Below are 8,461 nucleotides of genomic sequence, written 5' to 3'. Positions count from 1 at the left end.
TTGATGAGTTCATTTTACTAATATATAGTATTTAAGTGTAAACATAGATATAGGTATATGTATATTATAATATCTATCAATGGGATTGGGTATACACCGTATACTGTTGTACCTAGTACATTAGTACAACACACATTAATGAATTTTTTTAATCACATAATATATTATTATATAATATGTACAATTGGTTTTTAGTAGATTCGTCAGCCAAAAAACTTATTATGATATAAAATTAAAAAATCCATGAATTAAGTATTAATTTATTTATGTTATTATAATAATATACGAGCCTGGGCAAGTTAATGATAATTTTTAATTGAGTTAAGTTAAGTTGATGGAAAACATTTTAAAAAGTTTTAAGTTAACAGTTAACCTCATTTTTTTTTAAACTCAGCTAAGTTAAAAGTTATATGAACATTTTCAATTAACTTATTAACTTAAATTAAGTTATTATTATTTTTTTTAACATCTATAAATACCCAGTAATTATATGGTTTAAAATAATAAAAATCATAAATATTATTGAACTAGCCAATAGATTTTCTATACATAGAATTAAATTATTAGGTAGGTACTGAATTAATAGAATTATCTAATAGGTACCACAATCATACGAAATTGAAAATGCTGAAATAAATACAATCTTTTGATTTATAAATAAATAAATAACTTATTTATAATATGTTCTTGAGAATCGTACATTTGTGATTATTATATCTATATCAATATAATAAGATAGTATTATCATATTAGTTATTAGTATTTATTAATTATTATTATTACAATATGCCAGTATATGCCGCAGCTAGTATGGTATGGTATATATTTTTACCTATACATACGATACACATATGTATTATAATATAATATATACCTAAATGGCTATTGCTATTATGTATATGTATTTACTATATAATTAAGTTATTTTTCTTGAAGAATTCTGGTTAATGGAACAAGAAATTAATTTAACTATATTTCTAATTTCCTATTCTAGTAAATTGTTTTGTAATATGAAATTATGAAACAACAATAATAATTTTTATTTTTATTATATTTATTATTTAATTATTTATAAATAAACTTAACTTGAATTTGGTTAAAAGTAACTCGTTATTTATTAAGTTTATATCAATTAAAATAAGTTAAGTTAAAAATTAAGTTAATGAAAATTAAATTTCAAAAAGTTAAACCTGTGAGCTGGGGGGGTTGTACCTACCACCCAAAATTCCCCTCCCTCTTTTATATACCACTTTCTCTGTAAGTGAGTTAGTGAGGTAACCAAGCCCGGATTAAGGTCATTAAGGATCAATTGGGCCTCGGGACACCATACACTTAGTGGGCCCCTTTCAACTTTAACTTCAAAAAATAATGGTATCATTACATATTAACGACTTTATATTATTGTATAATTCTTTACTCTACAAAAAATATACAGGTGTATCTTATGTCATTGTACGTGGTTTTTTTTTAACAATTATGGATCAATGATATGGAATTTCGTTAAAACAAAAAAAGACATGTTACTTTATTTTTAACAGACAATTATTTATAACATTTTCTAAATTTTTAAACACGCAGTTATACCAATAATAAAATCGACTTTATTTTTTCAAATGGTACCTATAACATTTTTTATGGATTCAAGTATACTTTTTTTCTGAACATTTTGGCAGTCAAATGATCAATTTTGGTTCGCTAGGTTAATAACTATGGTCCTCTAAAGTTTAGTATATTATGCATTAATACTTTTAACTGAAATACCTAATTTGCAACAGCTAAATATTTTTTTCTTATAATTACATTTTTATATACTTGAATAGTTAAATCGGCAATCTAAAATACTAAAAAAAAAACAAACAAAATTGTTGGCAAACATAGTTTATTATTTATAGTAATTTTTCGTGATATAAATTTGAGAACATTTTATTTTTTAATTATTAATAATAATATTTTGTTTTTGAAAACTGTATTGGACGTGTCAAAAAAAAATATTTTAGGGATACAGATGGGCTCCCAATATCAATGGACCGTGCCCCCTTGCCCCCCCCCCCTCCTCCCTTATTCCGGGCTTGGAGGTAACTTTTATAGTTATTTTAAATCACTAAAAGCAGTGTGTAGTAAATTGAAAAATATTAAAATATTTTTGTAGGTTATCATCATCAATTAGAATATAATTTATAAGAATATTCAAGGTTTTATAAAAACCAATTTGATTATGTTTAGAAAATAATATTGGGTTTGTTAAATAAACTGTTATAATATAATATTATATGTATATTATTATGTATGTTGATCCTTTTAGTTATATTTATTAGATATTACAAAATAACTAGCTAATTCTTTAAAATCCGATTTATGATTATCAGTGTAGGGCAAATTATTTTTAAAAAGTAATGAAATTACGTTACTCGTTAATTCAAATATTTTTATTTAAATTACATTTGCGTTACCTACCTAAAATTATTTTTTCATTGATAAAGTAGTACCATTGATTATAAATATTTATAGTCAATGGTAGTACGTTACGAATAACGTTACTTTTTTTATCATTTTTTTTTTAACTATATTCAATTCATATGATTCAATTATTATGTATATATTTTACAATCATAGACCTAGTGATAATATGCCTATATTAGTATTATATTATTATATTATATTTATAACTTTTATTAAATTTTATTTTTAAACCGAACTCTTTTCTTTCTGCTAATAAAGTGATAACATTTATTCCTGGAATGTTTAGTAATATTGTTAACTATTATCGGAATCAAAAATAAATATAATTGATTTTTAATTTTTCCGGAATATCCTATACCTGTATAATTTATTCAAAATAATTATTTTAGTAACGTGGAAAATAACACGTTAGTGCGTTACTTCATAGAAATTACTTTTCAAAGGTAATTTTGTTACAATTGCATTACTAAGTTATATGTAATGAAATTACTGCTGCATTACTGTAAAAGTAATTGTGTTACAGTAATTTGTAATTACTACCCAACACTGATGATTATAATTTATAATAATCAGTTTAATTTTTTTAATATTTTAACATATTAGACTTAAAGTAAATATAAAATAACAATACATATTTATAATATGTTATAGTACCTATACCTAAATATATAATATTATGACAATATTCTATAAATCACGATGCTCTTATACTAGTTAACTTTTCAGTAGGTATTACAGTAAACAGTATTGTATTTCAATAGACACAACATAGAATAATTTAAATATTTTATGTACCTGCATGTTTAGTTATTTTATATTAAGGCAGTTATTTAATTATTTTGTGTTGAACGATTATCATTTCTTCTTTGTTGTTTATAACAAATTTGTCCATAGTACCTATAGAAATAAAATAAGTAGGTTATTAATTTAAGCTAACGGAATAGGTAATTAGTAAGTTAAAATATTAAATGATTAATGTTTGTTATTTCTACAAAACTAAAAACACGTTATAAAACTTGAGACACACATGTATCATTCAGGGGACACACTTCGATTTTCAGGGGACAGTGGGACACAAAGTGTATCAGGGACACAGTATTTTAGCCCCTGGCACCATTGCTACTTCACTACTTTACTACTTGCTACTTCTACCTAGATATAGCTAAGTACAGGACGATCTAGCTTATTTGGATAAATAGTATTCGAACAATTATTTTTAGTGTAACTAAATAAATAATAATGTGTTATATTACATAAGTAACTTGTAACTATAGTAGTATAGTGTTCGAATTTATGTAAATACTAATTCTAATTTGTAAGTGCTAAAAGTTTAAAAAAAAAATGCGAATTGAGATTTCAAATGTTAAAAATAATCAATTTACTACCTTAGTATTTAATTTCATATAATACTTGATATCATAAAGATTTGGAGAAAAAATAATTAAAACCAAAAAAAGTATTTCAATATTTTTAAAATAAAACAGTCGAAGAACAACAATAAGGAAATAATATATTGTATGGCAAGGGCTGAAATTGCCTTCCAGCACGAGCCACACATACTATTATTTGTCACGCCTCTGCATTCATCGATCACGGCAAAGGTAATGCAGGGATCTATGTAACAATTAGACCATAATTATACGATGACAATATTTCATGAAAGAAACGATTTGGTTTTATTTATTTTAAGCGTGACGCATGGAGGTTATAATATGAATATAAGATGTAGGTAACCAAAAGTTTATGTTTTGTAAGGACCGTGGTCCGTGGTATAGATTTCAGTGTTGGTTGTGCAGAGGATACGCCCAGAACTTTTGGGGATTTCCACTTAACCGCCCGGCACTTCTTGGGATTTTCACTTTACCGCCCGCTGGACGGAAAAAGGACGCTTTCCAACGCTTCAACATAGATAATATAAGAATGGATATTAGAACATAAGAACTTATCATCACTAGAAAATTTAGTGATACGTTTTTAATGTTATATGGGGCAATATTGATATGATAATTGATAGTAAATAGCATTAATGATTAATTAGTAAAAATTAACGATCTATATTATTCTATAATCTAATTACAATTAATTATGTACGCAAAGTTTAGAGTAATATTTGAGTATTCCAATTTCCATTTTCAGACACAAAAATCAAAATACAAATTTGAAATTGACAAATATTGTAAACAGTTTTTGGACATAACCTTAAAAAAAGCCTCATATTTTCTTTCTTTCTTTACGTTCTCTCTTCCTTAAAAAAAGCACATGGCCCCATATGAAACTGGTATTGGGGAAACAGATTAACAAAATACACTCTGGTGGAAACAATTTGTTTTATATTGGTTATTTTCAAGGCTGGGGAAAGTTAATGATTTTTTTTAACTCAGTTAAGTTAAGTTAATATGCACCAATAACAAAAAGTTAAAAGTTAAAAGTTAATTTAACTATAGGTTAACTGAGTTAAGTTAAAAGTTCATACACAATTTTTGTTAACTTTTTATTAAGTTAAGAAAAAGTTAATTTGTTCATTCAACGCTAGCGTACTTAATTTTTTTTCCAACCCAAAACTAAATTATAGGATATAGTGTTTTTACTTCATACAGTATTTCCATATAAGTTTGATTCGAATGATATAAATTTTTAACTTCAAACAATTTACGATACATATTTTTTGACATGAAAACGAAATAGACTGGAATAGTGAAATATTATAAAATTAAATACAAAATAAATTTACTTAATTTACTTCTTAAAATGAAAAATTAACTCGTTAATTTCACGTTAATTAAAAAAGAAATTTAGTAAGTTAACAGTTAAGTTAATAAAAGCCAAAAGTAACTAGTTAAGTTAAAAAGTTAAAATAAAATATATTTTTTAACTCGTTAATGCCCAACCTTGGTTATTTTACTTTTTATAATAAATGAATTTTGGTATCGAAACTTTATACGCTTTTGTAGCTAACTGTATACGTTGGTAAGCACAATTTCTACTAATATTACCAAATACATTCAAATACACTTCACTTAAAGGAAAATATATGCGAAATGTCGGGAAAATACATACAATCTCCCGACTCGAGTCCCGACTCCACGTAGGGGGGATCGGGGGAATCCGCCTAACCAGCAGTACGATAGGCGTCGACAGCGCTCCCAGTGTTAATCTGTCTTCCCAATAGGCAATTATTTAATCTAAAATGTAATTAAACATTTAAACGGCAGACCTGCCTATTAACATAATCGTGAAATAATATTTATTCAACCAAATAATGCTAATTTTATTGAGTCACGCTTTATAGGTATTATAGGTACCCACCGGCCACCATACAGATTTAAGTCGACCTCTCTGTTTTCTATCATAGTTTAAATTGTAAGTTGAGCAACGAGTGAGTGCCCTCCCCTATCTGTTATTCTCGACATGTAAATACTTTATCTAAATTACTTATTGTACCAAATTGTATAGATTGTAATTATATTTTAAATAAAAAAAAAAAAAAAGTTGACCAACGATATTATAATGTTGTTACTTTGCCGCATTCACGCTATTTAATATTAAAACTTAATTCAATTTGATTATTTAGTATTATTATTTATTATTCCTGTAGGAACAGAATTAAATAACATAAACATAATGGATTTTAATAGTCGGACCTATTGGCTATTTATCCACACTGAAATACTAATAAAATACATAGGTATTTAATATAATGCTTACTAATAATTTAATAATATGGTTTCCATAGGTTAAATTTTTTAAATTATTTCCTATACCTGCAAAATAATAAAACAAAACAAGAATAATGGAATATAAATTGTTACGTTTTTTGCTTTTGGGTTAATATGTTTGAGTAATTTTTTGCCTATATAGGTAAGTGCCATTGCAGGTTACTCACTAGCTAAAACGTGTTGCACCAATCAACCTCCTATATTATACATGGAATATAATTATTATATTTGTCTGTAGCTAACTGGTCTTAATATACTTAACAGTTTGAGTCTGCAGTATGTACTGATTACTACTATCCTTTGTTCTACTCCAATTGTGGGGGGCAAAAATTAATTCTCATTACCTACCACCTTTTGCACCATACAATCACAATTTTTTGTTTGTAGACATTTCAAGTTCAAATGGCGGTGACAATTAATTGGACCTATTTCAACACAAAATAATGATTTTGGTTATTTTTGTTTAACTCAAAAAATATTATTCATAGGGACTTTAAACTTGTTTCCACTACGTATATTATTATTTATTGTAGGTACATAATGACATTTTTAAAAGTTTTTGCAGTAAAAAAAAGTTGGTTTTAAAATATAAATTAAGTGAGAAATGTATAGGTGGACGATAGTTAATTAGGAAGGTAAATAATGAAGTAAGTATTTAAAAAAAAAAATGTATACGTTTTTGCGCACACATTTTTGGACGAGGTTTAATTAGGTATAATTATTTATTGAGTGTGATTTGTAATTTTTAAAGACCTATTAGTACTGTTTATTTATCCAAGCACAAATTAACAACTATACTATAATCACAACTTTTCTAAATAATTGTTACGTTTCATTTGTTTCATTGTCGTTTGCAATAATATGTGGGAATACTTTGTTCACACTCAAATACGATTTAGGTATCTACACGAACACTCATGAACTACTGCAGTTAACTAGGTACTTGTATAGAGAGTACGATATGGTTACAAAGAACGAGTTCATTAAGTGGATTTAACAATTATCTATATTTATATAAATATTATAGCATTATACATATTGTTAAACGTTCAAATATAGTGTCTAGGTATAATAACAATAATAAAAACTAAAATATAAAATATTATTACGGCACGTAGTTGAGGTTTTTTCTTTTCTTATTCAAAATACGATAAAATTTCGTCTAGAGATTTTCCTTTTGTCTCCGGCATTATAAATATTGCGAATAAAATGTTCAAACCGCAGAATATAGTGAATATCGACCAGATACATATATTATTCCAAATCGTAACACCAACGATGGATACATTTTGACAACCAAAAACCATAAGATGTATCCAAACGTCTGAACATATCCGTTCATGGAACCTGTACCTACACGCACACAATAAAAGAAAACAATTATAAAATAAAAATGAAAATGCAGTTATTGTTATGGCTTGAATGCTCGATAAATACACTTTCACGGGATAAATATAAATCCTGGCATTATTAAATTTATATAGATATCAATATACCATAGTAAATATATAATTTATTGTTTTAGTATTTATCGTGTTTCCAACCAACTACATACCTACCTATGCTTTTATTTTATATCATAATGTACATGTATTGAATTGTATTTTATAAAATCAAAACAAATTATTATAAAGTAACTGTGAATATCAATTATAAATTAAAGTAATTCACTGGGACAATTTTTAGTTTTATTAATTTGTTGATTACTTTTTTTCATTTAAAATGGTGTTTATTTATTTATAAATTTATTTTCATTATACATATTGTAAATATAGGTAATGCAGATAAATTTTCTCAGGTAGATATACTCAACAATAATCACACATCTTTAAAATATATTTATTATTATTTACCTAACTTGTAGGCATAGAATGTATTCTATTCTATAATGTAAAGACTTGAGATGAATAAAAAAAATTGATTGTTTAATGGTTCACTAAAAATTAATAGATCAATATCATGATCCACTGAAGGGTCGATTATACTAGGTGAATTAACTAGCATAGAATGCCTGGGTTTCAAAACAGTGTATAGGTATTTAATTAAGTACCAATTACATGTCTTATAAAATTGAAGTAGGCACCTAACCATCACCCCCCCCCCTCCCCCCCCCTTGCGGTTATATGAAGTCGTAACGATAACAAAAACTCGTCTCGACCTCTGACTAACATAGTAACGTGTCAAGTATTACTAAACCGATGGTCCTTTCTATTCTTTCTCTCAGTTCTTCAAGAGTTGTCAGCAGAGGTGGAAAATCCGGAGACTCTGCTCCTACACTTGACAAC

This window comes from Metopolophium dirhodum, chromosome 1 (genome assembly GCF_019925205.1).
Source record: "Metopolophium dirhodum isolate CAU chromosome 1, ASM1992520v1, whole genome shotgun sequence".
Lineage (NCBI taxonomy): Eukaryota > Metazoa > Arthropoda > Insecta > Hemiptera > Aphididae > Metopolophium > Metopolophium dirhodum.
Note: the sequence above shows the minus strand (reverse complement) of the source record.